This window comes from Aplidium turbinatum, chromosome 1 (assembly GCF_918807975.1).
Source record: "Aplidium turbinatum chromosome 1, kaAplTurb1.1, whole genome shotgun sequence".
NCBI classification, from domain to species: domain Eukaryota; kingdom Metazoa; phylum Chordata; class Ascidiacea; order Aplousobranchia; family Polyclinidae; genus Aplidium; species Aplidium turbinatum.
Window position 1 is genome coordinate 58482862 of NC_137472.1, and position 17871 is coordinate 58500732.

Sequence of the window (17871 nt, forward strand, 5' to 3'; positions counted from 1 at the left end):
TCTAGTGTAAATGTCCACACGTCTACATTCAGGTAGGCCTTGCGTCCGTAGAAACAATTACATTGTGCGTGGACAAAGATTTTGTTAAATGCATTGATTTTACATTCACGTACAGTTAGACCTGCTGAACAATGGAGCAATGCGATTGCACAAAGCTTATAGAAAAATCTGTTTTTGTCATCAGATTTGTTACAATGAATCGATTAGATAAAATATGACAAACCACAATTGGCTGTGTTCATAATGAGGGTTAAATGTGCGAACAGAGGATTTAATAAGCAGCCGATTAGTAAGTTAACCAAGAATCAATTGCTTGAACTACAACCTTTAAATCTGTAATCAAATGTTTTAATTAGCAGCAGTCGCGGATCGCCCTCCTTAAAATACAGAAAAGTAACTTTATTTATGATGTACTATTGGCAAGATGGGATGAATGTAGACCTACACATCATTGTGTTTTGTTGAAATTCCCCCCCCCCCCCCAGGCTACTTGCCGGATGCGCCCCTGGGTCAGCAGTAGGTCTCACAATGTTTAAAGTAGCTTACAATTTGTGTGGCCATTTTATGTTTCCCAGCCTTGCCCATCAGGTCGCTGCAGCAGTAGGATTATTGGTCGGGATGTCACAACCAGAGATGCGACCCAAACTCCTTGAAGCAAAATACCGAAACTGGACCCCAAAACTTACTTATAGCCTATATTTTTTTTAAACGTGAAGCCAGTAGACAACTCTTACCCATGCTTGACAGTCACCACACCACAGTCCTTGGCCAAAACCTTTAGCTATGCTTCTGATTTATATTATATTTGCTTATAACATTTCCCATTCAAATTTTTTATCGTGGACGCATGCTTAATTAATAAGATAGTTCCAGTTAGTAGTTACAGCATTCAACAAGTTTGAAACATCATTATCAAGTTTGAAACTCCGTATTTATGTTTGTTTAGGCAGGGGTACGCAGTAAAAGTGTAGTAGTCAGATGTTTTGCCTTTGCCTGTCGAGCACTTATCACACCTTTCAGTTGTCAGCCAACCCGTTAATGACGTGAAAATGACCTACAAATTTTACAAAAGGCAAATCAGAAAAAATAGTTTTTCATCTTGATTCAACGTCTGGAGACGTAGAAAACGTAAATGTAAAAAAGGAATGGTTTGCTTACTCTCACTGTGATATAGCGATTGGGCGTCTGCAAAAAGGTAACGTTTGTTGCCCAGTAGCAAAATAGGTTCTTTTTACATTGATTCAACGTCTGCACATGTTGAATCAATGTGAAAAGGACCAATTTTCTTAATGTGTAATTGAAGACATGTTCACCCGCCAGCAAAACTGGTGCAGCCCACATGTCAGTTAATTGGTTTAACACGCCTCCCAACGCACACGTCAATGCATCAAACAAGCCCGGAAAAAGATACTTCCGCTATTAAGTTGTCATGTCGCTGGAAAGCAGCTGCCTCTGCTTTTATTGTTATCAATTGCAAGTTGTGAGGCGTGTAGGCCTAGTCTATTCCGATAAATTGAATATCAGCAAGGTAAATGTTTAACCTGTGCCGAGAATATGATAACGTGGAAAAACAACTGGCATGATTCAATCCAGTGAAACATGAAGTGTGACGCATTTCAGGAATAGTCAATAGACCACGTGCTTTTTTTAAATTCAATCATTAAAAAAATCCTTTACAACATCAGAGGATATGAGAAACAAGGCACCTGTTTGATCCGCGATGATAAAATTGTCCTTTACGCATTGATTTAACAAAAGTTGAACCAATGTAAACAAAAGTTGAACCAATGTAAACAAAGAACAATTTTGTCAGCTGGTGTTTTTTCATAGGAAACCGCCTGTGTGTATGTTTGGCAAAATTCTTAACTAGCATATTAAAATTGTTAACAGGCAAACGCGAGAAGTTCTAAGAAGTTATACAACCTAATGGCAGTAACAGGGAGGTAAGTTAGAATTATTAGATGAAACAGTTCCATCGAACACAATACTGACAGAAGAAGACAAGCAGATACAATTAGATGGAGGAACGCACAGATAGACGAAAACGCACATACATTGGTTTGAAAATAGTCTATTACCCATTGCCTTGCTTCTTAGTTGGCTCTGGCATTACAGAAAAGTTTAAAATTGTTGCATAAAACAGGCCCACCAGATACATTGCTGAAACATACAAACGCACAAGACCGGCAGTGTGTAGAAAATAGAATTCTTTCTGGCAGTCTGCAAAGATGCAATTAGCCGGAGGAAGGTGACTTCCTCTTTTCTTAGTCAGTTAGAAATAATGCATTACCTTGCTTGTCAGTTGGCATTATAAAAAATGTAACTGTTTTCAGTTTTTACACAATGAACGTTTAGTGTTAATCGTTTAGTTGCTATTCTAAATAAAGGATCTTTTCTGTAACGTTTCATTTTCAATACTATCGAGAAACTGATACACAACTGAACTGAAAGAGCATCAGCGTCTACTCCATTACTCGTGTGCTGTCTGCAAGTTAGAGCAAGTATTGTTTGACATTGTTTTGTTTTCAATGAAATTTAACACTTGGTATGTAACTCGAAAGCTTTCGAGAAGTCCTTCGGCATACCTCTGGTTTTGGTTTAGTTTCAGTGCATAACAGGAAAAACGTCACACAATGAGGTTACACACGAAGCGACATGGAACTATCCAAACAATAGTAGTCTATGACATCATTGCTACCACGTGGCGATACATATAATCACGAGATGAGTGTCGCAATAACACTTTTTGTTCGCGTGCTTGGTCAGTCAGTGTGATGTTTGAGGGTGCCTGATTGATGTCTGACAAGAATGAACCTTTCTAGTTAATTTTAGAGAGTTTTTTATAGCCAGTTTTACAAACATAGACAATAATTAAACAGAAATAGTAAAGCCTTGGCTTACACGGTCAGTCATGCGTAGCCGTTGTATAATCATCTGTTGACAACGGGGGCGGGAATGTATTTGTCATAGAAAAGCAGGCCAAGTTCTTCATTCAAGAATTTCTTGGCAACCGTAGGCTTATTCGATAGTTAAAAAAAGCTTGGCCATGAAACCGCCAAAGAACCAGAGAGCATCTGCTTGGCGATAGTAACATTAAAACTTAACTTTGATGTTGTTTCAACGTTGCCTGATGTCAAAGTGATATGACAAGACTATTTTATGTTTGTTGCGCTAAGTTTAGATTGTTTCAATTCTCATCACTGACAGAGCCTGTTGTATGGGCGCTGATATTAGCAAAGAAATTACCTAGGGTACAGAAGTAAGTTAAGACAGATTTAGACAAAAAACGTGTTAGTAAAAAGTGCTTCTGCCAAACTTTCTCATTTAGTGGAAAGTCTTCTGTGGCGCAATAATTTCGGAACGGATTGCACCGACAGGGCGATCCCTGCTTGATGTTGAATTAAAAACCGGTTGTAGTCATAGACCACTGGTTATATTGTATTTCAATACGGGACCTTTGGCAAAGTTGTGGCCACGTTGAAGCATATATGAGGCAGTGAGGCACTTTGTTCGTTTTCAAGGTAGATGTACCCAGACAGCAATATTTGTCATTTTTGCATTGATTCAACGTCTGCAGACGATGTAAAAATGACAGATTTTGTTGTCATGGTAGAAATGTGCTGTAGTTTTGAGATCATTCTTTGTTTTGAGAACTGTCAGTTACGCTCAGCTTTTTCTCTACTCAAATGTTTTTTCTTCATGGTTGCGAGCCAGTAAGTGACTCTTCTCACTTTTGTAGCCAGTCTAAAGTCTCTACGTTAACTCGTTAAGGACTGCGAGATATTATCAGAAACTGTTTCAGGCTGCAGTAGAAGACAAAGGTCATAACTGTGATTTCTAAAATTTTTGAGCCGTGATTTTTGTTAGATATATGCAAGCGAGGTGAAAAAACATTACAATTCACTGTTTATGAATGCAAATGTAACAAACTAGCTTCAATTTACAATTTTGACTCCAAGAATATACAGTAGGGCCTACTGAATACTGAAAAGTTTGGGAGTTCATCAGAACAATGATGGTTTCCAGGCCAGCACTGGTTGCAACGTTCATCTCATGAAAGTAAAAGCAATGACAAACAGGTTGATTTGTGGCTTCACTGACGTTTCGGGCACCATGACAATCCGCATTCTCAGAGCAGGGAGGATGCTGCATTGTCATGATGCGCGAAACGTCAGTGAAGCCATAAACCAACTTGTCTGTCATTGCTTTTACTTTCATGAGATGAACGTTGTAATTAGTGCTAGAAACAATATATTGTACATAAACCGTTCATATTTTGACTACCCTGTTTTGCTCGCCAAAAATTTTAAGCTCGGAATTTGCGGCAGTGTATGTTGTAGTCAATTGTCAGTCACTACTTTAGTGTTTTGACTAACGTATTTTATGTTGGAAGAGACAGCTGTTTGGCCCATACTTTCAGTACAAATACATTGATTTTTGTATATATTTACGTTAGCTTCAATCCGTATAAATAATTTGACACCATCTCAGCTTTAAAAAGCTTCATTCTTATTTAATTACGCCATCGAGAAAAAACGTATCGGGTTGCATTTTGCTTTAAGATCGCTTTTGCGTATCCATAACAAATCTCTGAAATGTATATCAGCCATCACAAGGACCATTTCAGCTGTTTCGCTGAAGAAATTTCGCGGTAGGCAAGCTTCGAAAAAGCATTTTTGACCAAGCAAAACATCAGTATAAATTTAACTGTGCGTTGCGTCATTCTGGCTTGTGTGGAACTACCGAGTGTTGCATCATAATTTCTTTTCTGAGTGTCTGCGCACGTGACTGGGTTGAATGTTATAGTTTTATGACAGTGTGAAATAAATGCTAAATAGTCAGTGAATGCAAAGGCTCTAAATTACAGTTATCAACCTCAACATGTTGTGCTACAATTGGTTGGATTAGTTGGTATAAGTGACGTGTATTGCGCTTGTGTTCACCATACCAGCTCAGGAACAGATAGTTCGTGTTTAATTCGTTATGTAAAAGGACTTTGGTCGAGCATTATGTGATGATCAGCAGAGTTGAAGGAAGTACTGAAAGGTTATATCAGTTACGCAAGAAATGTTGCACTGTGGCTGGTCTCTGCTAGAAATATTGATCCTTTTTACATTGATTTAACGTTTAAATTAACACGAAACAAACCAATTTTGTTCACTGAAGTAGCTGTGCTAAACTCTATGTTATTGATATTAATTAAAGCATGGTCTACAATCCATCTAGGTGGAATAGCGCAGCTGGTATGGCGCTATGCTATCCTGGTTCGACTCCCCGCTTATGCTGGTTGTTGACAAACACCGCTCACCTCTACCCAGGGTGTAATAAATTGGGTGGGCGTATATGCTGAAGTAAAGGCGGTCGAGAGAAAGGAACTGGTCAGTTGGTCACCCTACTCTCGTTAGTGCCGATGGCTTAGTATAATGAGAACCTTATCTTCTCATCCCCCGACGCTTGGATTCAAGTATGGGACTCACCTTTACCTTTTTACCATTCATCTACTTACGTACTGTACCCGATGTTGACACACACAAAACAACGCTGGCTTAAACTTCCTCCGTGATATAATGCGGAGTATAACAATGTACATTTGAAGCAGCAAATTAACTTGCATTCTGTTGTGTTTTGTTTGTTGTGTTGCATTTTGCAATTACAAACCGCTGAACAACGGCAAAATAAGATTTAGTCAATAGCATGATACGCTCTTCAGGTGTAAAATAAGCTAAACTAACCCGTGATGTTTTAAGTAATAATCCGCATCTATTTCGACGTTTTGTCAAACTGATACGACTGACATCTTCTAGATGTTAAATCCACGGATCAAGTAACGACAAACTTGAGTGAGCTTGATGTTGGACGGATTTCTTGATATGAGTTCACATTTTGCTTTTTCGTGGAATGACATGTTTTTTTTCTTTTGCAGAAAGTGTACAACGTAGTAAACGCATCTTTGTAACTGCAATATATATGCACACGTTATGACGTCTCCATCGGTAAGGCAAAGAAGTCAACACAGAGAAAGTATAGACACAACACCTATAGCCACCTGCGCCAAGGTGTCCGGGTATAATCCAGGGGCGTATGTAGTTATGTCGCCCGTGTTAGTGCCTTACGTTCAAGCTCCAGTCCAGTACGTCAAATGCAAACCAAAGAAAGTCACCGAAAGAACATCAGCATCACCAGCCAAGGTCCGTTATGTTCCTGCATACACTTACACGACTGTTCAGCCTCAGTATGTCTACTACAACAGGAAAAATGCGACGTCATTACCTATGGCTAATGTTGGTGCGCCATTTGCCATGAGAGTCAATCATAATGCCATGAGCATTAATCAAGGCTATGTCTCTGCTTTAGCCCCTTCCCCGGTTTTTGTCAAAGTTTCAGAGAAATCTGCCCCTCACTCTGGCCTAAACCCTCTCAGTAGACCATACACACCCCCAAGTCGACTAATGAATCAATGCAGATGCAGCCAAGAGGCCAACGAAGCAAAAGACAATTCTTGCCCCAAACACCCAAATTCCGGCCGATCGTCTCCCGAATTGTTTCACAGTGACTTTATTAATGAAGTAGCTAGTAGAGGGGGAACCCCAGTTACAAAGGAAACGTTCCCCTGCCATTCAGAAAAGAAAGAATCTCATTTGAGCGATACAGATAGCGGGGTGGAAGGAGAAACCGACGATGAAGCGTGGTCCACGTGTTCAAAAGATTCCTTTTCTCCTACAGACACCAAGTCCACTCAGTCGATGAGAGAGAGCGAGGAATATCCAAACCTGCTTCCTGACCTTTGCAAAGAAGATCAAGCTGAACTTTCTCGGGTGTCTTCTTGTTTAATTGACTTCCTCTGCAGCCACCTTGCTCTTCACGAGTGGCGTGCGGTCGCTAGAGAACTCGGCGTCAGTGACGTCATAATTCAAAGCGTTGAGTATGACGTCTACGATAACTTCCGCGAGGAAATGAGATTTGTATTTTCGTTTTGGGTTCGTTCTCATCAGTCACAGTCTTATGAAGAGATGTGTCTGCAATTGGAAAAAGCACTAGCGGAAATTGGGAGAAATGACTTGACAAGAGAATTGAAGTCTACAGATTGCGTAACTGAAGGGACAAGAGCAACATCTTCCCCCTAACGTATCGTCACTGCTTTTATACGTTAAAACAGTAAATTGTATGATAGTTGAACTATTTCTTTGTATTTTTATCGCTCAGTGTTACTTGTAAAAAATGTAAATATGTTTTTTTTCGGTTCCGGGCTGTTTTGTTTTCTTTTTATTTATTTGGAGCTGTTTTTGTATTTATTCTTAATCACAATTTGTATCGTTTGCTTGTATGTATATGCTTCCCAACTTATAATTATTAGCCGGATCACAGTACTAGATGTACGTATGTGCATCTTAATTACAATGGTAGTTGCTTACATTAAATATTATTCATTCAAGATTTTCAGAACACTTGTTGTCTTTCAATTTGCTTAGTAATTTGAAATAGGCCAGGAAAGGAACAATTGAAAACCACCCATCTAGCAAAGTCCGTTGTTTTTACGTTGATGTTGAAAGTCTACAGACGTTGAAACAATGTAAACGAACCAGCTGTTTGCTAGCCACCCGCTTTTTGGTTTTTCAGCCAGCAAATCATTTCAATCTTGCATTGATTCAACGTGTGCAGACGTCAGTGGCGTAGCCAAGGGGGGGGGGGGGGGGGGGTTTTGGGGGTTACAACCCCCCCCCTTTGGCATGCGTGTGACGTCACGATATTGAGAATGATGCTTTCAGTCTAAAAAAAAATTGCCTAATTTTAAACAAAATTGCATAAAAGAGCGAGTTTTGCCAATACCAAACATTCAAACATCTCAGCCAAGAATTAGCAACAAGAAAACACAGAGACTTAGCTTTATTTCCGAAAAATGCCGAAGAAAACATGATCCTATCCTTTTGCTATGCTACCGGACAGCACCATTTTACAGGAATATTCGTACCCACATTTTTGTTGAAAATGCACTCAGAATGCACCAAATTCAAAGTAATTTTTCAAAATTTTCTGGGGGAGGCCTCCCAGACCCCCCGCCGCTGGCTGGTCAAAACCTCCCCTTTTAAAATTCCTGGCTACGCTACTGGCAGACGTGTAAACCTATGTACAAACGTCTACGTAGGCTTCGTTATGTAAAAAAGCCTATTTGCTGACTTTGTTAAACTTCTGTTACTGGTTGTGAACCGGTAGGCATACGTCAAGCATTTTTTCAGTTTCAAAGGTGCTAAGATGAGATTACAGACAATCCCGTGATACAATTATCACTGAACTCGGATGGTGATTTATATCATGTACTTCAAATACATGTAGGCTAATAGATAGATAGATGTTTATTGGTTGCTGCGAAAAAGATGTGCGATAAATCAAAACGCAATGTACAGTACAGTAGCGCACCCAGAAAAAAAATTAGGGGGGGGCTAATTCAGAAATGTCGGCCGAGTGATTTACGACAATAGGCCAATGCCCATACCTTTGAATAATGTTTAAAGGCACTCACGGCCCACAACCCACCGGTTGCCGACAGAGGCGTAGCCAGAAATTTTGAAAGAGGGGATTGTGACAGCTGGTGGGCGAAGCCCGACAGCGCGTTTGCCTAAGACGACACCCAGCGGTGGAGGTCTTGGGAGCGTCCCCCAGAAAATTTTGAAAAATTACTTTGAATTCGGTGCATTCTGAGAGCATTTTCAACAAAAATGTGGGTATGAATATTTGGTGCTGTCCGGTGGCATAGCAAAAGGATAACATTGTGGTTTTTTTCGCATTTTTCTGAAATCAAGCTAAGTCTCTATGTTTTTTTGTTACTAATTCCTGGCTGAGATATTTGAATGTTTGGTATTGGCAAAACTCGCTCTTTTAATGCAGTTTTATTTAAAATTAAGCAAACCTTGTTTTAGAGACATAAAGAAGGGCGTTATAAAGGGGGGTTGAAACCCCCAACCTCCCCCCCCCCCCCTGGCTACGTCTCTGGTTGCCGATACATCAGGATTCGTACTCTCAATCCAATTAGAAGTTGGCCTAATGAACCACATGCTACTACCACCCAGGGCCTCCGAGAGAATTCAGCACTGGTCGGGAAACAATACGAAAAATGGGCCCCATAATATTTGTTAGCAAATATTGCGTTGCATGTTCGTGTTAAGCTGAAATTAGCCTACTTTCCTCAGCATGAAAAGAACTTCCTTCAATGTAACAATCATAATAATCACTGGATTACACTTGCAGCAAAAATGCCATTGAGGCTAACTATTTTGTCTAGAAAGCTTGGTAAACACACAATAGGCCTATAACCTACAGGCAACGAAAATAGTTCAACCAAGCATTTAATTCAGGAGTGTCCAAACTTTTTTCCACGCGAGCCAGATTTGATAATAAATCTTCGCAGGCCAACAGCCACAATAATTTTTCTGAAAACTGCAAGTTGAATTTATATGAATTTTGTGTGTCTGCAGGCCAAAAATAACACATTGTACAACAACAGGCGCGGGCCATACAAAAACGTACAAAAACGTTTCAGGGCTTTCACTTTCAGACCTTGGACATCCCTGATTTAATTCAACCCTTTCTGGACTTTTTGCAATGCAAAGTTACGGATCACAGCATCAAATGATAAAATTTTGCGACGTCTGAATTGATGCACAACGTGTATAAGCCTAGTTAAGTTTTTCAATCGGTTTTGAGTCATAGGCCTACCGAAGCGCAAACAATTTTTTACAAATTTCAGTAATTGCTAAAGCCACGTTCTCAAAGCGCAACTTTGAGAACGTGGCTTTAGTGAGGTAGCTACCGGAACACAAAAAAGTCATCACAAAATTGGAGGTAGCTACCGGAACACAAAAAAGTCATCACAAAACTATTTGAAAAAACCTTTCGAAAGTTGCAATCAATGATTCCTTGTGTAGAGATTATGGGGTGGTTCCTTGTGGTTTGCAGCTGAAGTTTGCTGTGTGGCTTTCTGTCAAAAGTAGCCTACCAACTCATCCAAAATGTCTTGAAAAATGTCATTGTTGTAGCCTACAAATGGTTTAAACTTGTCCCACATGCCCGCAAATGCACAACAGACATACGATGAAATTTTCATGGAACTTCAAACTCATCGAAGATATGTTTGAGTTTGTTGATACGTTTGCCAATTCCAACAACTATCGAATCTTTTGCAATGTAGCCTACGGTAGAATACATTTCCTTCGAATGATTCAGCTAGTTAAGTGGAGTTATAAAAGCGTTCTGTCCTCGGAAAAAAAATCATTTTCTTTTAAATTTATAATTGCCACTGCAACTTTAGCTTGCGAGTAGTAGCCTACTCTTCTCAGCTTTCTCTTACTTAGATTACATCTTCCTTTAATTTCATTAAATTCATCAGTGAATCTTGTTTAGGACCGTTCGGTAATCCACACAACGAAAAGCAGTCACAAATTTAAAACTGCTAGTTGTAGGCTACTTTACCATTGACTCAGCTTCCGATCAAGCTCTTGTTGGTTCCAACTCGATGCATTTAAGAAACGTCTTTAGAGCTTCAATTGCAAAAGGGTACTGTAAAGCATTGGCTTTGACTGCACCACGCCTTGATTACCCTCTCGAAATCAATTTTCTTTGCAAGATGATAGGACAGCAGATTCTTTAGATTTTTCAGAATTTTTCCTCTGACTGGGCTATAACTTTAAAGATGCCACTAGCTTACAGATAATCAATTACTCCAAAATGATAAAACATTTCAACAACGCAGTCTGTAGGCAACATTATGAATTCCAACTAGATTTAAGCAACAACATCCATAAACAAAACACTCAAATAAAGAAAAAACTCACTACCTTCCAAAATCACATCATGAGAAGCATGACCAACAGAAGGCTACTTGACCACACGAAAACAGAAGATCTTTTAACTATGACAAAATTACATCCAATTGCAGCAATAAGTTAATAAAATGAAAAGTTTTAAAACTGTTCGGCCACACTAAAAGATCACAATTCGGAATCAGCAAAGTTTGCACAGAAGGCAAAGTAGAAGAAAAAAGAAACGTGGCAGACAACCAAAACGATGACAAGACAACATCCAATCATGGACCGGACTCAACTTGGCGACACAAGGCGAGCTGGCTCAAAATCGCCACTCTTGGAAGCAAATAACTCATGATGCGCAATCTGCTGCAGGCGGAGTGCGGAGATGATGACTGATGATGATCCATAAACAAAAAATATACAGAATTTACTTTCTTTAATCGTGCTTGGACTGATACCTTTAACTTTCCCAGATAACTTATGTTGGATACAACATCCTATGCCTGGCCAACGCAGATTTTGAAGTTAACGTTCAGTTGTCAAGCAAAAATAGTTCCCGCTTAGCTAAGACAGCACCAGTTTTCAAGTTGACACTATCAATACAATCGAAACCGTTCAGTGATACAGAAATCATTTCAGCTTCAGATTTTACGTCTTGAATCTGTTCAACATCGCTCACCTTAACACGAAAATGATTTGTTCTTGATGAGAAACATCGAGAGTGACATTTACAATGATTGAGAAATACTTGGAACTACGCACTTCATTTAAGAATTTGTTGATTATTTAGTTGGTACATTTTTACTTTAGTACTAAAAATGGGCCCCCCTCAAAAGTGCAAAAGCAAAAAACTACTCGTTTTTCCTTTACAATATTTTGCTAGGGGGGAAACTGGCCCGACTTCCCCCCCCTCTCGGAGCCACTGCAGTACCACCATCAGCATCCTCATCCCTAGGTCCACTCTCACAATCTTTTATAGATCTCGACTTTTTCGTCATGTATGACAAAATAGAATTAGCTTTCCGTTTGCCAACACAAATAAGTGCGAAAACAACAACTAGCACGAAAACAGTTTGAAACAAAACACTAATTTTGTAAACATTAGATTTGATGTGGACTTTTCAGCTCAAATGTCGTATGCAGTTTTACATGTCATACCATGGAGTGTTCTTTTGCACAGATCGAAAATTCTCTGCTGGATCATAATTTTATGCAAAGGCAAGTCTTAATTTGACACCAAAATTCAGGAAGCACTGTTAATCAAACGCTACAACCCAAATTTAAACAAATAATTATTTGCTGGAGGCGCGTCCATTCTCCTCAACATGTAGGCCTACTTGATGTACTGGTATCACGTTTCCTGTGGTACAATATTTTTGTAGCTATTTATGTAGTTGCCTTTTCCTAATGCAACTTTACCTTCTAGAATCTAGAAGTTGAAACTTATTGCATTTTTATAAATAATTTCAAATTTCTGATGAGGGCTTAAGTTAAACCGAAAACTTTCGACTGTTAAAATTATTTGTAAATATGTAAAATATATTGTTATAATGCTCAGCCCTGTTGTATTGTTGTGTCTTATTCATATCTAACCTGTAAGCAAAAGGTATAAATGAAGAATATACAAAAACTTCATTTTTGGAGGCGAGTTTGGGGGGGGCTTGAGCCCCCTTAGCCCCATGCTGGGTGCGCTACAGGTACAGTAAAATTGTTGAAAAGATCACAATTAAAAAAGTAAAATAATAATAGCATCACAGCAGCGGGAGGCTGCGAAGTGACCATTCAAGGTCTTCAAGTCAAGCAGCCGCCCCTATACTCATCAATGATAATTATGATTGACTAATTGAGACAAATGAATAAGAGTGAAGCTGTCCAAGATGATAAGAAATTAAAAGTTTAGGTGGGCTTGTGTTACAATTAATAATAATGTTATGGTTTTATTTATTGTCGCTCTACAACAGCTAAGGTCTTTTAGTGACAGGGCTCATTTTTAATTTGTATCAGGTTTACGATGTTATCACATTATTACCCGACTCATTCTCACTGCGCTATGCAAGAAAGAACACAATCGGTACCGTTTTTAAAGTCTTCGGTTTGACCCGACCTGGAATCGATCTCAGATCTACCAGCACCAGAGCCGAAGGCGAAACCACTCGGCCACTGAGCTGATTTATGTTACAATTGCAAGTCTGATTAGTAATTTAGCATTTGCCTAATATGTGTCAATAACTTTCTTTTGTACATTCTTTTAAAAGTTATGAAGGAGGAATTGCGAATTTCAAATAGTATATTATTCCAATTTTTCTATATATTCTATTTTCAAACTGGAAATGAGCCATTTGAAAATGAGTGGTCGAAAAGGGTAGAGGCGAGGCTATGATAATCAAAACGATTCGAAAAAAATAAGGCGAGATACCAACACTTCCTGTTGATTTATTTAATTTTAGATGGTGTATTTCTTCTATTATTTCGTTCACGTCTGGTAGGTCAAGGAAAATAGAAGAAAAAATACAATTTCTTCAAAAGTCTGTACAATTTTTTGTTTTATCAGTTTCGACTCGTTCCGCGAGGTGGCTTCCGATACTGACAAAAAAGGAATTAAAACTCTCAGCTATAGGCCTATTATTTTTGGATCGCTTTCCAGTTTATCATCAACGCAAACACAATTAACATTTTGGGTTGTTTTCTTTTTATTGGGCAAAAGAGAATTTATAATAACTTACTACAATTTTTGTCGGTTCATTATTGTTAATGTTCAGTTAGTTTTGAAAATACTGCTTTTTTGCTAGCCTATACCTTTAATCTTAGTTTATTTGAGTATTTTTTTGTAAATATATTTTTCTGTCTCGCTTCCTATTAGAAAGTGAGTTTGTACACCTTTTGTTTGTTTTGTATGAGGACAAGCAATCCTCAAGTCAACCAGGGTTTACTTTTCAATTTAGCTTGTTTACCAGAGAGTTGTTTAAGTGTTTAAGCATGTTTATCAAATTGCGCTAGTGATTATTTTCACAAAGTGAGCAACCCTCAATCGGATGATAATTCAGACAAATACAAGACAAAGACAAATAAAACTACAAGTAGATTCCGAATGCGTTTTACACCGCAATTCAAAGATAATCTTCAGGCAATGTGTTGCTGAACAATTGCCTTTTAGTTGAGTTTGTTTTAATTTCTGACCATCAACGAAAAAGCAATGTATGCCAAACATAGCAGAGGTCTAGAAAAGGGTAGAAGCGGCAAAATGCGGACGTCATAACGTGCATGATATTGATACCAAAGCAGGACAATAATCAGTTTACAATATGGCACAGTCGCAACACGGTCACTAACAATCAACTAATCAAAATCTATGCTTCTTAGAGGTCGCTAGAGAAGAAGCAATTACATAATGTACAAAAGCCATTAAGTAAAATATTGCATAACCTTAATTGTTTGTGGAACACCCAGCTTCCTACACGAATATTTCATGTCTTTTTTGCTAAATTGATTTTCGGAAATGTGGTAATCTCCGGTGGCGATACGCAAATCAGGCAGCATGGTAGGCCTACACCCTACACTTTAATTTGGCCTGAGATCAAACCGTTCAAAATGTCATTTGTGCTTCCGTTGCTATGGCCTGTTACGGTTAATCTTGGAGACTTGTAGCACCGGATGTACCGTAGCTGCTTAACTTCCAAAATACAGTTTGTTAATGTGAAAAAGACGTTTAAAGTAAAACAAAGACGTTTAAAGTAAAACAAAGCGACGTTTTTCACAAAAACTTCAAACTGACGTGATGCAAAGAAAGTTAATTTAACAATAGAACTTTATATTTGTTTGCACTGTTAGGACACTACCTGTCAGACCTTTACAAATAAAAAACTCAACTAGTTAACAAATAAATTAACCTTAATAGAAAAATGAGGGAAAATGTTCCTTATGGCCAACACTAGTAGGCTTATAGCCAAGGGCATCGGTTCCTAAACATTTTTGCTACACACATTTCTTCGCCGATTTTATGGAACTTTTCGTTCCTCCTTTAAGTTAAGAACCAAGATAGGATCGCTGAAATAATTAAGATTTGCTTTTGGGATGATTTTGATTGCTTATGGAAGGTTAAACTACTATCCAAATAAGCTTACCCGGCCCCCTCCCTCCTTTAGTTCCAATGCTTCATCTCGACATAAACTACTAAAGTCATAGGAAGCCACTTTTAACATGAAAAAATTCTGCCACATCCCAATGACTGCAATGATTACGGCAACCAATCTAAACATGTTTATGTGGCCCCCGTCCAATTGTGACCCTTGTAGCACTCAGCCAGAGAGTTGATCTTTTGCTTTAAATTTGTTTAGTAATTACGGAAGAAAAAAGAGTTGGGCAGGGGTGGGAATCAAACCCACATCATTGAAATGACTATACTTCCCTACACATCTCAGTGTAGGCTACTACTATCCACTACTGGTTAGAGTACAATGCAAGCGCTAGGCCAAGCTGAATACCGCGATTTTAGCGCATTTCAGTCTTGCTTAGAAATCTAGGGAATTGAATTTAGGGGATTATAAGCACTGAAATTTTGTACGAATGCATAATCGCTTTTTGGCTAGTGCTTCATACACACGTATAGCCTATTTGTCGTTATGTTACACTGTGTGATTGCGTTTAGCACCTATTGCAATACTTATCGTGGCGTTTTTCCAACTAAAACTAGGGCCCTTTTTAAGTAACTACAACCATGATTTCTGACTCATTTTTTGTTTTTTTTTCTATTCACTCAAGAAAAACTCTTAAATTTTGAAGTCAAGGCAATGTAGGACGACAAAGCGTTGTGTTGACTTCTGGTGGTGAGATTGTCAGTCGTTCCGGCGTTTTTCACTCCGTGCTCTTGTTGCTTGGTTTCTGTCGTTCAACGTCAAGCTTGTTATGTTGGAATGAATCAATAAACGTATCAATAATGAAGATCATTGTGTCCTGATCACTTCTCTGCGCTCGCCATAACCAAGCTCAGAAGTGTTGTCGTCCCATCGACGACTGCACAAGACTAGGAGCATGAATGCTAACAAGCAACGTGTCGCCACACTTCTTTGACAGCTTAATTCTGGCAGTTTTGCATAGCCAATTGTAGAGGCATTGTAGCCTACTACTGACGCAGGCGCGGTCACTGAGATTGACAGAGTGGAGTTTCTGATAGTGGCTGAAATGCTGTTACCGGGGAATTTCTCCATCCACTGGGTGCCGATGAATCTAAAGCAGTCCTAAAATACTTTGCTCAAGCGTACACCCCGAGAACCGAACCAGCGCCCTTTGACCTTGCGTTGGGCTCGTAACCACTGAGCTAAAGGGGCGGAATAGGTGTTGCCACCGTTTAATATTTTGAACTGATTGTCCTACTTTAGTAGGCTACCATGCACGTTATAACGTCCGAGTTTTGTCGCTCCTACCTTTTTCTAGACCTATGCTGTGTTTGTCATAATTATATTGTCTTTCAGTGTGATGTTCAGAAATAAAAACAAACTGAACTATAAATTCTCTGATTATCATTTCTATAGGGGGACAATAGACCTTTCCCGCAACCAACCAATGAAGCGTGACGTTGAAAACAAACCACTTCAAGAACTGCAATCGTAGTAGTGAAGCACAGTTTTTGAACGTTTTGATCATTTTTGGTCGAACCATCGCTGTCGTACATTTTGTACTAAAAGTACTTTTTTTAAATGAGTATTATAATTAAGTTATTTTTCAGAAAATATTTGAATTTACTACAGTACAGGGCCTTAGCCCATGGGCCTAACTACCGCCGGCACAGCGCTATAGCCTACTGCACGGGACCACTGAAGGAAAGAACATCGCATTGATAAATTTTATTTCAAAAATATTTGAGTTAACAACTAAAGTAGGTAGCCTAAACGTATTATCATTTCATTTTTAGAATCTACACTTATATTTTTTCGTGCAGCATTTCCGTTTATTAATTGATGTTTTTGTCCTAGCTTACCCTATGCTTTTGGTCACTCCAGGTTTCTAGTCACTTAATGTTTGTGTTTGGTCCGGCTTCTTTTATTTTTATGGAACTAATATATTAACACAGAATGAGACAGCATAGGCCTATGTATTTTTGGCAATTATTACTTTCTGTCGAAATAGGAATAATCACATCACAAGTTTGCAACACACACGCATTCATTTTAAATTGGACTACAACGCAAGTGGAATCCCCAATACCATACTTTTTGGTTAGGAAAATACAATTTTATTAAATTATTAGCCTACTAACTGTAGTCTAAAATTTTAGTAAACTTTATAACATTATAAAACTCTACATTATAAAACTCTATAACATTATATTCTAAACATTATAAAACTCTAATCAACTAAGACAAACAATTTATGGTCATGTAGCAACTGCATGGTTGAGTGGTGAAAACGTTTGCGCGACGTTCGCAAAGGACGTCGGTTCGACACCGCTCCAGAATTTGCCGTTGTGTCTCGGCAAAGGCGGCATGCTAAAATAAGGATAGCAGCTGACTCGACAACTATAGGCTATATATCTCTGCGTTGCTTCTTATTGTGTTGCATTTGTGATCGCAGTGAAGGCTACGTACTCTATATGTTGTTGCAATGGGAGCAAAAAAACGTGATTAAGCTAGCCTATTGGCCTACTGGACTTCATGTCAATTTAACTGGGTGGCTTATATAAAACTGGGTAGGCTAAACAAACAAATAATTGAAATCCTTCTGTGGTCGGAAAAAAGATTAAAACGTAACTTCGATTTCATATCTAAAGTACCGAAATATATAAACTACCAAACTAAACTACCGAACATATCTAAACTAGTAACTACCGAAGCTATATTTAAAGTAATCACCAAACTTCTGCGGAAATCCAGTTTTTATTGCATGAGTTTGGGCAAATGCGAAGTGTGTGCCCATACGTCTTCGTCAATAGGTTGACCTGTTGGGCAATTGAGCCAAAAAGCGGCCAAAACAAGGTATAAGCTTATAGTAACGATAAACGTTTGTCAGCAGCTGATTGTAGCAAGAATTGATAGCAATAGACAGTTAGACACCCACCCGGTGTTTCGTGGTCTGCAGC